This window comes from Dreissena polymorpha, chromosome 1 (assembly GCF_020536995.1).
Source record: "Dreissena polymorpha isolate Duluth1 chromosome 1, UMN_Dpol_1.0, whole genome shotgun sequence".
Lineage (NCBI taxonomy): Eukaryota > Metazoa > Mollusca > Bivalvia > Myida > Dreissenidae > Dreissena > Dreissena polymorpha.
The window spans coordinates 138,110,504-138,126,041 of NC_068355.1; the positions used below are offsets into that span (position 1 = coordinate 138,110,504).

At 32.7% G+C, this 15,538-nt stretch overlaps 1 long non-coding RNA gene across 1 annotated transcript; it reads right to left on the bottom strand.

Moving 5' to 3' along the window:
• Positions 1-10,200: 10,200 nt before the first annotated feature.
• Positions 10,201-12,788, bottom strand: LOC127867227 (uncharacterized). The gene is made up of 3 exons (XR_008043379.1): positions 12,638-12,788; positions 10,850-11,417; positions 10,201-10,311 (listed from the first exon to the last, which is right to left on the bottom strand). It is a non-coding gene; the product is annotated as an uncharacterized LOC127867227 (long non-coding RNA).
• Positions 12,789-15,538: the final 2,750 nt, after the last annotated feature.

Here is a 15,538-nt window from a genome sequence, read left to right on the forward strand (position 1 = left end):
GTGTACAGTTCAGATTTTTTATACTTGCACCTTCGTCATGCAGCGGAGACATTTTTGAAGACGAGAAACACATGCCATAGCTTTATTGTGTGAAAAGTGAAGTCACGAATATGTCTTTGGTGCAACACAATCTTGCATATAATGGGTCGCCATATTTCTTTTACTTCCAAGAAGAAACTTTGTAATAATTACTTCCTACGAAATATGCCAGCGTGAAATACGTTCCATGTGATAACAGTTGATAACAGTTTGCTCATAATGATTAATATATAAGGTCCAAATATATATTACACAGTAATATTTAATATTTTAGACACATACAAAAGTGACCAAAGCGCGGTTATTGATGGAGATTTTATGCCACTATCTGTCCAAACATTGACACAAAACTTTAAAACTATAATACACACAAAAACTGCATAAACACTTTAAGAAAAACTAAACGCATGTGATGCAACAGATGTATGGCGCTTTAAAAACCCACACAACATTAATTAACATGGCCTTCAAAATCAATTGAAAGAATACATTCTCGATTTTTTTTTCCAGTATTTTTTATTTCAACCAGCTTATAAAACGTTGGAAAACAAAAAAGTAAAAATCAAGCTTGTTATAAAATTGACCATTTTTGTGTTCAGCTTACATTTGACAACACTTATACTGAAAAGGCAAAGGTTATTTTAAAATGATTATTTCACTCTTGTTTGATAATTAAGATAGAATTGCTCTGATATCCGGTATTCAAGAGATCTTAGAAATGAAACAAGAAACAAATCCTCATGTTTTCTGCGAAACAATAGAACTTATAAAAGGGACAATAAGACTTTAAACAATAAAATATTCCTTGATAAACAAACATGATCAATGCAACGACAGATACATATAATAATGTAGCCACGACTAAAAACCGAGAAACTAAAAAAAGAAAATATAAACGACAATAAAATTTCAGGAATTATCATACAATCTGAAGCACTACTCTTTAAATATTGAAAATATCTCTACACATTATGTGAAAACTGAAAAAGGCCGGTCTGAACGGAAAAGATCATAAAACAACTCAACGTCAGAGGTTTAATTATCGACAACAAAAATGAATATGACAACAGGACTTTTTTCCAGTATATATAACGCTTATAAAGCAAACCAAACATATATTTTATAGTTGATAATACATACTAATCAGATGAAGAAAGCGTGGAAGGTAAAGGAAACATAACAGAATATGCGTGTTTATTAGCCCTGAAAGATATGCAAACCATTTAACACTATCTAATTAACTGATTTTCCTATTCTTTGGCCATGCTCTTCATGCGCAAATCCAAAGACAAGAGATTATATCTTCAATGCAAAAGTCGGGAAAAAAAACCTACAAATAAATAACAACTGGAGCCAATCATATTGCTGCACGTGGATTAGACTATTTGACTATACATAATCGAAAACGCGTCTTCTTTCTTTGCTGACTTTAATTCGATAGTTTTAACCACGCATTTATATCTAAATCACATAAAAATGAACCTTAGGCAACGCACTCATTACTTGGATAAAATTAATTTACACCGACAAACACAGTAGGGTGTCAGACAAGGCTGTCGGCTCTCATAATCTGTTTTCACCATATTCTAAGAAACTTAAGCAATTTATACAATAATACAATAACTGACATAAATATGAATGACCAAGAAATAAAACAAGACATATTCTGTTGACAATTCAACTTTGTTTAATGTTGAAACTGAGAAATCTTTTAATGAGGTAGTACAAACAGCATTCACTTTGGTCGAATATCGGGACTAAAAGGTTATAGTAATAAATCGACTATACTACGAATTGGAGCTTTAGCAACAACAAAAAATGTATCCGAAATAGTACATCCTTTCCATAATCTTGAACTTTGAAAATAACATTACACCAAAACTTCTAGAATTGTACAACTGTTAATAGCAATTGCATCATCTTAAACTTCCACTTGATACCTATGAAAATTCTAGAACGGTATACAAAGTAGACAATGCAAAGTCGGATTGAACAATACATATTATTCAAGCGCGAAGTGCTACCGGCGATCTGGCTGATAACTATACTTGGTCGATATTAGTCCACATCGATTTCCACGACGTTTGATGACGTTCCGATTAAAACCACTTGTGTTGATTGACGGAGAAATGTTAATTTGGTCATTTTTTGACCATGCTGCGAAGCATCGTCTAAGTTATCATATCACGAACAAGAAATATCTTTAAAAAAGATATACGGCGTTGATTGTGGTCGATGTTTATGAACGATCAAAAGTTATCTCTATGAGATAAAAAGTAGCGGATGCCTTTTTTCTGCGCAGTTCTTAGCTACATCATAAGCAAATCAATTACGGGGTGTTGCGCCAGATTTCGTGGCTTATTATGCTTTATGTGATATTATTACTCAGATATCTATATTTACAGAATAGAAAAACACAAGAAACATGAAAATAAACGAGTGCATATAGGTCAGCCGGCAATACTCGAATCTTATTTAATTGCATAATTATAGTATAGTGAATTATTGTGCTCATGCAAACTGGTCTAAATGGATAAATATTTCTAATTAATTTTATCAAAATTGGTCCTTATCATGCCAATGTTGAAACCATATTAAAAATCGATGATTGACATACCACAATAATATCGCCGAATATCTTTATTTAGTATCTTTCTGATCAAAACAGACTTCAAGTGCACAAAGTTTACGAGACGGCGTTTATATAAAGATTTCTGCAACTGACCGCAAACTGACAAACTGACCTTGATACCTTGCGGATTGGAATGCAATGCATTACAGTCACTACGTTATTGTCAGTAAGACCGGTGTAACACAATGATCGCAACCCCTTCTGCGAACTCCGACGATGAACTGTATATAAACTATGACTTTCACAAATAGCCGCTTATTGATCCGAAACCTCGCGGGTTGAAATGCAATGCAAGTAAGTACTAAATATGACAACATAGCCTTTAGTATAAACGCTTTTGCGCTGGTAATTCTCTGAAAATAAAAGGTGAACGCACAAACTGTATTTATGTCGAAAATTGATTGTAAAACTGTTCTATCTATTGAGCCTTTTCATTAGAGATAAAATTGTTTCATGCAGTAAAACAGTGTTACAAAGACGCGGATATGTTTCCAATGTTCTGGTGTTATACTCAAATCAGCCAATGGAATAAATGAAGTGTATTCATTCGTACCTAGCCGCGGGAAATTTTATTTGAGTATTATTGGACCCTTACAAAATTCAAGTCAGGGTGAAAAGCTGGCTTAATACAGCTTACGCCGAAAAAAATCTTCACAATGGCAACCTATGTAAAAGACCGAGCCAGTCCGATTGAGATAGCTCGATTTTTTTCTAATCGACATACCTCGCTGATTATCATTGATAAAATTATAGGAGACTCAGCTTTAAATAGGACAGCATATTCTGGGAAAAGATTTAATAATAGTTTGAAAACGTTCATTTTAAATCAGTTATATTCAATCCATTTTATGTTTATAGATCAATGAAACAACTAAGCATTTTCTGTATTGTATTTGACATTTGTCGTGATTCAGTAAACAAATTGCGAATTAAAACGTGTATAATTAACTTTCAACGCGATCATGAGCACAGGTGGTTAGCGTGTGGCTATGGTATTAATTAGTGAAAGCATCATTTTGAATGATAAATAATCATATTATAACGAAAAATTAACTTTTCTGAAAAAAAAAATATTTCACTATCAAATATATATATAACAAGGTATGCAACTCAAAATCAGCCCAAAACGGGGTGCATCGCTTTGAACAGCCATATCTTCATAAATTTTGCAGCGATTTTCACGATCTCGGTCTTATTCAACGCAGAAATGAATTTCCTTTCTGGAAATGTATATGTCTTGCAATATTTTTACAAATGCTGGGTCAACTTTTAAGAAATAACACGATACACAACACGCATGACCCAGTTGACAGTGATCATGCTGTCTTTAAGACTGAAATCTTCACGGAGTAAAGGGCAACTTCCCTACAAAGTTCATGTAGTTCGATACCATAATTCAATAAAACGTATGAAAAAACATTATTACCGTTCTTGTCGTTACATTCTGCATCAAGACTAACTGTCCAGCGCCGTTTGAAACCTTTGTTTACATACATTTCAACTAACTGACATTTTAAACATACGAGTGATTTCATTGGTCCAATGCGGAGGTGTGTCTTTACAACTGGAGATTTCATTCATAAAGAATACATGATCACTGTCAACTGGGTCATGCGTGTTGTGTATCGTGTTATTTCTTAAAAGTTGACCCAGCATTTGTAAAAATATTGCAAGACATATACATTTCTAGAAAGGAAATTCATTTCTGCGTTGAATAAGACCGAGATCGTGAAAATCGCTGCACAATTGATGAAGATATGGCTGTTCAAAGCGATGCACCCCGTTTTGGGGTGATTTTGAGTTGCATACCTTGTTATATATATATTTGATAGTGAAATTTTTTTTTTCAGAAAAGTTAATTTTTCGTTATAATATGATTATTTATCATTCAAAATGATGTTTTCACTAATTAATATCATAGCCACACGCTAACCACCTGTGATCATGAGTGTAAAGAAAACGAATTATTTCGAACCTGCCATTTGTAAACGTTGTAGCGACTATGGTATATAAACAGCATAATAGCCGTATCATATCTGTGATATTCGCTCTTCTGCGTGCTTTCTCATTTTGCATATTTAATAAACTTTTCAAACATAAATTACAGAGCCACAGCAGTGCACATACTATGTTTGACAATTCATTCCTTTTTTTTTGGATATTGTTTGCTGTTTTAAACACATATTAGGTCATATCGCGGAGATTTAGTTAACCTTACCATGTGTTCATGGGCGAACTCACGTATTCAAGTGCTCTTACGACTTTGTGCTCATACCCACTTTCGATCTGGAATCATCATGAAATTATTGCCGTACTTAACGAACAAACATGCCTAAGCTTATTGAATTAGAGAAAAAGAAAAATAATCAAAAGAGAAAAAGTATATGTTCAAGCACATGGGATTGTGAAATCACGTCCGTACACATAGCATCATTAACTTACGAAAGGAAACAACGAAATATTAAGTTTGGTATGATATACATGTGAAATTAAAGAGCATGGTGTAATTAAAGAGCATGTCAAGTTTTGAATTTATATGCTGAAACGTAATGTTATAACCCACACACGTTTTACTGTAACAGACAGTTTTTTAATATAAGTAGTACAGAAAATACACGTCGAATACCTTTTAAAAGATATTTCTTGTTATATTTGATCGAGAATGTAACCCGCCTCCCAGTTTCGCTGGAAGGATCAAGTTCCCCACGGGTACTACTTCCCCGTACCCCCAATTTTTTTGTACCCTACATTTTTCGTACCCAATTTTTTTCGTACACATTTTTTTTCCTACCCAAATTTTTGCTCGTAACCAAATTTTTTTTCGTACACAATTTTTTTCCTACCCAAATTTTTATTCGTAACCAAATCTTTTTACGTACTTAATTTTTTTTGGCATAATTTTTGTACCCGAAATTTTCGTACCCATTTTTTCCTACCCAAAATGTTCGTACCCACATACACAATTGTGGTGATGTAGATAAACTTAAATAGAAGCTTTTATATCAATCCTCTTCAAAGCATCGTCACACCAGTAATGTCAGTACTTTGATTATAATTCAAGGGCCATATGTGAGATTCGCATCAGGCGATCTGTCTGGTAATCAAGCGTAATGGAGATTTTATGCCCACAAAGCTTATTACCAAGTTTAATGATGAAACGATTTTAGCTATTTGAGAAAGTGGCGGATCAGATTTCGTTTTCTTAAAAAAAAAAATTATCATTTTTCAGAAGTGCTTCAAGCGATCTGGCTGTTTTTTCGAACTTGGTCGATCTATTATGCCCACAACATTGTCTCTAAGTTTGATGACTATGGGATAAACACTTTTCAGTAAGAGAGCGACAAGTTAAATTTGGCAGGTGTTATCATTCAAGGGCTATATTCATAACTGCTTTATGCGATATGGCTGGCTATCCTACTTTGCATAAACCTCAAATTATTGTCACCAGGTAAAGGTAGAACAGGTTTAATAGGTCATTATTTTATTCTTTTAAGGCCATGTTTCAGATGTGCTCGAGACAATTGGTCTGTTTATCGAACTTGAATGGGATGGTATTTCCGAAAATATTATCAACAGATGTACCCATTATATGTCCCATTTATTTGAAAATCATCTAAAAGTTCATACTATAATAAAATTTGGCCATTTAAAAAATCATGGCACTAGTCGAATGTATTGTACAATTAGATAGGTATCATGAAACGACAGAAAAATTATCAAGAAAAAAGTTCCTTCCCGCTAGTATTTTATTGTAATCATAGTCAAAACAATTATTACATACTTGAACATTACGTAAGAAATCACCATGAAACATGTCATATACATTTTGGCTGTATGTGTGCGTCCGTCTGTCTATAAATCTATACATTTTGCTTGTTACTTCTGTCTTCAAAAGCAGACATAACTGAAAGCAACATTTTATAAATTAATGAATTTTGTTTTATATAAAGAGATATGACAAATTATGTTTGACATTTCATATCTCAAGGGATTATATTCCAACTTACTTATACTTAAAATACATCTTACTCTAAATTCTGCAATAACTTGAAAAGTACAAAATAAAGCAAAATGCAGCATGATATACACATAGAGAGATCAATGCGGTCTAACATCTCATTCCCGTTAGTAACACATAAAATGTATATGTACTGATGTGAGAAAATTGATGCTTAAAAAAACATTGGCTTTTTAATTGTTTCCTTTACATTTGAGTTAGGAATATAGAGGTATTGAGCGCGATACGCTCGCTCCATATTGTGATAACTGATGGTTAAATGGCTTTATTTTTGGAGAAAAGCTGCATATTATGCATACTAGTATTTGACTTTTTCTTATATGTTTTATATCAAAGTTAAGCTAGGGAACATGTCTTTCACCGCGCATGACATTTGCGCATGGTTTACAACTATGGTTATTTTGACAAAGTTTGTTATCCATTGTCGGACGAATGACGGAGTTACAGTCCGAACAAGCTTCACTCAGTCTTAATTTTACATTTGGTATTAAAGTGTGACCTTGAAATTTGATATATGGTTACATTTAGTACACGTGACAAGCCGTCCCCACAAACTATTAAAGTTAAAGTATTTTTAATTGCGAAAATAGTGCCGATGTAACTGTCCGGATCCCAGAGTGAAAATAACACTTTTATACGCATGCACTGTCTGTCCTTTGCGCCAGAGATAAATGTCTTAACACGCTTAACGTCTCTACATGGAGTTTATTTGAATACAATAATTAAAAATAATTTGATGAATTATAAAACTAGGGACAAGTGGTATTATGTCAATATTAGAAGCATCAAATTAATTCAACAAACATATATTAACAAAATTAATGTTATCTACGTGAAAAAAAACCATTTCATTCCTACACATGTACAATATCAAGCATATTTTGTCTTTCATCTCTTATTTAACAATACAAAAATTATCAATTAAGTATAACAAAGAGATCAAACTCAAACTTGAACTATGTCTTTACATTTCGACTGTCCAAAGCTGAATGACGGATAACCGCCAAACACACTCGATTTCCTCGTGTACACTTTTAGTTTGCCCAAGCGTTCATTTCATTGTATAATGGGAAAATAATAAACTAAAACGATAAAAAGTTACATTCTTACCACATTTATTAAGATGTAATGAAATTAAAGTTTATTTTAAAGAGTTTCATTCGTTCTTTTGAGTACATATGTTTTTCCCTTCATGTTGTTGTTTTTTAGAATACAGTGTATATAAAAGCATTAAAAAGCACAATTAATGAATGTTTGCGTTTAAACAATTAGCCTACTTAAAAAGTAGGGCATGAAAAATAATATATCAAAGAGTAGAGAATTTAACAAAAAAGCAATAACAACATTAGGGAATGAATATTGAATAAACAACAATAAAGCTAATTAACTTCCAGCAAAAAAAACACACACACAGTAAGCAATAAATTGAATTGAGTCTAAAAACAATTGACCGTGTAAAGTTGTATGATGCGAACATGCATGTGAATATATAAGTCAACCAAATCAATTATTGGAAACCCCAGTTATGGTCCGTTGGCACAATGGTGACCTGTCAGGCAGGGAACAGGGACCTTCGGCTTCGGTCCATATACAATTTGGGGCTGTCGTGCTGGTCAATACTTTGCCATTGGGCCTTCTTAGTGTTTTTTATTTCTAGAGGATAATTTAACAAAAACAAACACACACAAAGTCATACCAACAATGTACTTATATAATACATACTATAATTATTACTTATTTAACTAAGTTATAGTATAATGATGAATTACATAATTACTACTACTATATATACAATGTAACTAAAAGTAAAATCATTTTACATGAAATCAAAACTATATAAAGAATAGAATTTATTAAATGTGTTATAATATAACATTACACGTAAACATGTGAAACATAATTTTCTTAAACAATTGTATTGAATCACATTGCAGTTAACAATTGTTGTATTTAATATGTATCAATGTTTAATCACATGCTCCGGTTGGCTTCTTGTGAAGTACAGCCATTAAAAATATGGTTGAACTAAAACCATGTGTAAGAGAAGATTATTAGTGTTTTCGTTTGCAACTTATTTTTAATTGACAACAAGCTTAATGCTATTTTGATGAAAGATCGTCAACAGGTTGTTATCATCAAATGATGCAACATTTAAAAAAAACATTCATGATTTATCAACGTGTTTTGGTAAAATTAAATGGGTAACTTAAACGCATAAGATGAAAAAAAATGACAACGGCTAACCTTTTACCAAATAAACCTCATTTACGATACCAAATAAAATAAACGAGCGGCCGGGATTAACTCACGAAATGAAGACATACATACACACGAGTTAGAATGAGAAAATTTCCTCACTTGATTGTGAACAAGTTCACGTTTATATTGCTCCGGAGGCAAGCGCATTTTCTTTCCCTTTATTGCTCTGATTATGCTTTCATAATTGTATCGTTTAATACGTAAAATTCTCGTACTTTTTTTCATCTGTGTGAAGTAATTGGGTTAACATATAAACGTTCCAGCGCCATGTTTAATTTAAAATAGGCATAACCACTATGACCTTCGTGGCTTGAGTCGTCTTAACAAAAGCAGAAAAGCATACATTAGCCTAAATAAAATGCGGTAGTAGCTTAACAAATTGAACATCTTAAGGAGGTCACCGTAACAAAATGGAAAACGCAGATGTGGTTTTCGTAAATAGAAAATTGAATGTATTTATGCTCCTTAAAATGTACAACTGTCGAAAATAAATGTCGAATGAGCGTTCTTTTAATTTATAAATATTAACGTAATTGACAAGGGTATATGTCCCGGAATACACGATGGCGGACGAATAAACAGTGAGCACAGAATCGCATTTAAAAAATGAGGATAAAACAATTTATACCAAAATAAACATATTTGATGTCTAGTTGGTTTAATATGTACCCTCAAGACATTGTGTTATAGTAACATTATATCTATACGACTGAGGAAGAGTAAGGTAAGTAATAGTACTTATTTCTATATGCACTTGTGCATTTGTTACAAGTAAATGTACTAGTAGCTAATCTGCTATCTATCATATATTGTTTACGATTAACTATGATAAAAAGTGACAAGATATTTTATTTCAAGTAAAATAAAAAATAAATAAAAAAAGAAGTCCTTTGTGAGGATTTACGTCCCCAATAAGTTTGAAGATTGCATCACTTTGCAATGAAAAACTAACTAAATGTGTGGCCTTCAGATTAATTTTGCGTTCAGGAATTAAACATCGCACTCTAAAGGTGTTGAAGCTTAACCGGAAACATACCTATGCCTTTTTTAAAGCGTTTAAAATACATTAATTGACTACAAAATTGTACACGTTGATATCGGATTTAGTATGTGCTGCCCATCTACCGTCGTTCTCCAACAGTACGATCTCTTCATAGTTTGTCTCCCCTTGACCTAAATTATCCAGTTCTTCGGCCATTTCTGATCGTATCACCCCTTGGTCGGAATGTTCCTGTTTTTCGACCACTGCAAACTGTGTCTCAGCTAAAGCGTCACTCTCAGGTATTCGATCATGAGCATAAGACGGATCTTGGGACATGGAGATAGATCCCCGCATCCCAGTGTACAGATGCGTTTCTGTCATCTGTGATTGAATTCAAACAAAATTAAGGATCTATTCATTGAGTAACCAATAGCGTACAAACACAGAAAAGTTAAGAAAGATCAAAGCATTCCATGATTACAAATAGTTACATTTCATTGAACAGGAAAATTAAACTGGTGTTAAAAGACGGTATCAAAGTAAGCTGAACTCATAAGTTCATGTCATTTGCATCAGTGGTTTGAATAATTTAACTATCAAAGCAGCGATTTTAACAAACATAAAACGATTACCGTTATTGGATAAAATACTGGTTTGCACTGATAACGATTGCATTAATTATGATTAATGTGAATTAATATTCATGATATCTTTTTAAGCTCCAGTTACTATAAGCCTTTGGAAATCGGATTAAGATCAGGAAGATCGGTACTAGAATTTACAAGTCAACATAAGACGTTATTGAAAATTTTATATCAAATATTGTTCGGGGAAACTAATTAAATTAAAATGTATAATATGAGACATATTATAACATATCTTTTTAAACTAGCGTCATCAATTTACATTTAAGACATACACAGAAAGGCGTGTATATATGTGCCGCCCAGCGCTCTGTAATGTCTTCAGGAACGACGTCATACTGGACGCTGTTGTCGTCATGACGTTCTGAAATCGGGAGGAAAATATGTTGCACTTGTCTCTGAATGCGTTTTGAGTTTTGCAATACATAATACATATTAAATCTCTTTGGTCAGTTTAACAACATCGTAAATGCAGTTGGATTGTTTTCACTTTTAAGCAAACGCATTTCATATTGCGTGATAAAGATCAAGAAAGTGTTTTTGTAAATATATAACTAATATAATAAATCCGTGTGCATCATTATTTACAAATGACGTATTTGTTAATGGATTGAAATCAAGTACTCACCCTGCGGAACATTCGATGGCTGTTAATGGTTACTAAACAAGAAACATCGTAAATATGACTATATTGTTGAAAACTGTTCAAAAGAACGGTAATATAAATATTATTTCAACATTTTATATTAAGGCATAGTTATAGTATTATTAAACATGTAAATACAAAGTTACGTTTGATACATGTTTGTTCTTACTTTTGATCGGTACTCAGAGTTTTCTTTTCTGAAATTGGAATACAAACATAAGACATAGGCGTTACAGATAAGATGATGGCAACGAGATAATGCTGAAAATGAACAAAACAACAACCTACCAGCATTTAGTTTAACAAAGTAAAAAAAAATGATTAAATGAGATGTATTTTATTGTACAAGTTAATTCCTACTAAAATATCAGATTATTTAAACTATCAAATACCTACTTCTGTATAACAATGTCATATTATAAAGTGTGAAATCCGTTTCCTTATTCAACGGTTTGAAACGCAGACTAACTTCATGCGTAAAAATATGTAACGTCCCAAGCGCAACATTTTTTCCAACTACAATACAGCATCAATCAATCTAGCCATCGGAATACCAGATTAATGTAATATTCCATATGTATGGCATGCTGATTCGAAAAAAGGTTTAGTTCTTGATCTACCGACGGAAAAGAAAGTAAGTTTGCGTACTCCGTCTTCGACACACACAAGCGGGAATGACGCCTACTAGCAGCAGACCGGATCCCAAAGACGTTGTAACCCATGTTACTGTCGAAGATTGGTTTGAATCGGCCTTTTTTTTTTACTTGAACCAAACAAATAGTGGATGTGTTATTTTCAAATACCTTCTGAACATGTATCGTGATATGATGAATGACGAAACATTCAGTTCCACTTTTATTTGGAAATATCGATTCTACAGGGTGTTACAATCAATCTTAGTTTTATTTTGAGAAATATGCCATTTAATGACCTGCGTCATGAAAAAAAAGGTTCATATAGCATATTCGGACAGCGTTGCGCCTGGCCAGCCTACGCTATCCGCTATGAAGTCACGTAAGGTCCTATGGGCGAACAGGGTAGCTCTTGACCATACTGCGCGGATGCGCAGGCTCATCTGGAGCTACTGTGGCCGGATACGGCATAACACTTATTTTTGCATGATGTCGGTCAAATAATATAGGTTTCTAAAAGCTGGTTGAATGAAATAAGTTTTCTATCGTATTTTTATGTATCTAATTCTCGTTTATATACAATAACCTGATCTGTCAAACAGAGCAACCCAATAGACAAACGTGTACGTGTAGTTATTCGTTCAATGTTAACAAACAAGCACATCAAATTTATTATTTGGCTCTTTCATGTTGCAGTCCGTAAATCTACGTAAGATTTTCGCGAAACCTAAATTTAATAATAAACGACCAAGCAGATATGATTTCTATCATAAACAATATCTGACCTGTTCCTTCGGAAAGGAAGGAAATGCTCATCTTTCTGCCATCGGTCTCCACCGTACACACATACGTTCGCTTCTCTCCTTTTTGTAAACCGAACACAAGAACAGAGCATTGTGTGACAGCGTTACACGTTTTCGTCATTTGGCCACCATCCTGCAAATGAGGAACCTTTGGGGACAAATGTATGGCTTCTTTGCTTATAGATTACGCGATATTCCGTATGATTGTTATGGAATTTTTTCACCCCCTATAATACTGGTGAAATCGGTTTGTGTCATATAATTATTATGCAAATGCTTAAAAAAAGTTTATACAGAGCATTAGCTATCATGTATGACGGGTATTTCGGTCCTTTAAACACGCTCCCAAATGCTTGCGCGCTTACCGAAGTCTAACCTGGTACAACGTGTAATGGTCGTATTTATAATTAATTAACACCTCTAAACTGAAATGTACCCATGTTATGTACGAAAATACTAGCGAAACATTTTGTCCACATGTATTTACACGTATAGCGCTTTATAACTGGAATTTCGCTTAAGTTTTACACGCTTTCTTACGCAGAAATCCCCCATGTTATAACGCATAAAAGTGATACTAATTACATAAAACATTGCTTATGGGACATTTATCAATAATTATGATTGAACGTGCAGTACATCAAACGGTGGCATCGATACGTTTTTATTAAAATAGTAATATAAAATAGTTTGCATTTGTTTCTGATATGAAAAACGATTTAGAACGTTGATTTCGTTAAGTTACGCAAATACCAATATTCCCTATTAATTTAGTTTACATATACACGTGATTTAGTTCATACTTAATATTGCTTATATGACAATTTCAGTTTTGCAAATAAATTATTTTTTTATAAGGGAAATTTTGGTAATGTTGGTAATTCTACACATTGAAGCTTCAACTCACATTTGTTATCACCATATTTCCGCGTTGGAAACTTTATAAATTAAATAACTCTTACTTATCTATCTGGATACCGACTGTTCGAGTTACATAAACCTTTTTTACACCGTTTTCTTACATATCATTTCCAATTTATTCCAACAAACTAAACGAAACTTGTTGAATATGAGAACTAGGCATTCGGCTTGTCTAGAAAATGGCGAACAGGTCGTTAGCAACCGGCGCGCACGATTTATCGATCGCTGAATGGTCGATCGATATTTAAATAAGAATCTGATTGACAGTTGGCGAGATATCAATTGTTATAGGTAATTAAATATCAGTTTCTCATATAATTATTATTTTAAATACTTGAACGATCATCACATAAAAATACACACGAAAACAAGTTTTACCCATTACTTTAGTATCAAAGATTTACAACTTAACTGTCCGCAGAAAAATATAATAACTACATTCATTCAAGTTTCAATGCTGAATAATACAAGTTTTTATACCTGCAAATGTGTAAATAGTCATAATAGTCGGGTTAATGCTCATTCCCTACCCCGAAGGTAGGGGATCTATATATATATATATATATATATATATATATATATATATATATATATATATATATATATATATATATATATATATATATATATATGAATCTTGTTGTAACATAAGCCCGTCGTTCCGTTGAACCCGAAACTTGTGCGAACCTGTATGTATTCCACAACTACTTAGAAAAACTGTAACTCTGATCTTACATGTCCGCAGGTGTTGCAAAATTAGACACTGTCATGCATGATTTTCTTTCGAGTGCGTTTCGCTAAACCAAACCATAACGCTTTCGCGTATTTTTTATAAGTTACCTTATAATTTAAGGTTTCCATACAAACGCGTAAAACATGTAAAGTTTATGTCCGTTTTTTTTTCTAATTGTATCTGTGTTTTTTTTCGCCTTCAAATATTTGGTCGTCGATAAAGCTCGAAAAATGGCAGATAATGATTGATACCCACACACCTCTTTGAAACAGATACAGAGCTTGAAGATACGTGTTGTATTATGACTTTTTACCTTCATTATTTATTAAAGTGATGTAGTTTTTGTGAGTGACGATTAGAACATATAGGTTAACTATTGTGCCATGTTATTTCGAAATCTTTAAATGAATTGTGACGTAATATAGGAAAGGCATATTTTGACAAAAAATATATAGTTTAACCATTGACTTCTAAATATGACAAAGACATTATAAAAATCATAAAAATCCTTCAGAGGCTATAACGGTTAGCGAAGGAAATAAAGCGTGTTGGATTATGTGATTTTACCTCAAAATATAGAATAACCAAGATATTTTAAAAATCATAAATACATGAGAAAGTGAGAAGACACAAATCATTCTGGCATTAATGAGACTTTGTTTACCTAACCTTGACCTTGATTTTAAATTCAGACTTGTGGAATATATGTCAACAATAGTAAAGGATCTTCAAAGAATTATGATGTTATTTATACCTAAGTAGTTACACAATTGGCGAATGTAATATATCCCGAAAATGTTAAATAAACTTGTGTTATGCAAATGACTCACTATATAGGTGTAAACTACGTATCGACATTTTCTTAAGTATGTGTTTTCATATAATATGTTTCTTATTAATATACTCATGATTTATGAAACTGCAAAAAAAAATCATTATGCAGCACACTGCAAAACGTGTGTGCGGGTCATGGTAAGTATTTAATATAGAACAGACAAACAAACACGTGACAAACAAAATCAACTTAAAATAATCTGTTGATTCAAAATGTCATCTTTAACGTTAATTAAAAAAACGGCAACCAAAACTAGAATAAAATATTTATTTTGTTAAATATATTTAAAATGTTTTTATATTTAAAAGAGGTTGCGACATAATCATACTTTATGATGTCATTCGGTTCAAATACGTTGTCCTGAGGTTTTAGCGTTCTGTTTTTGAACTGTTGC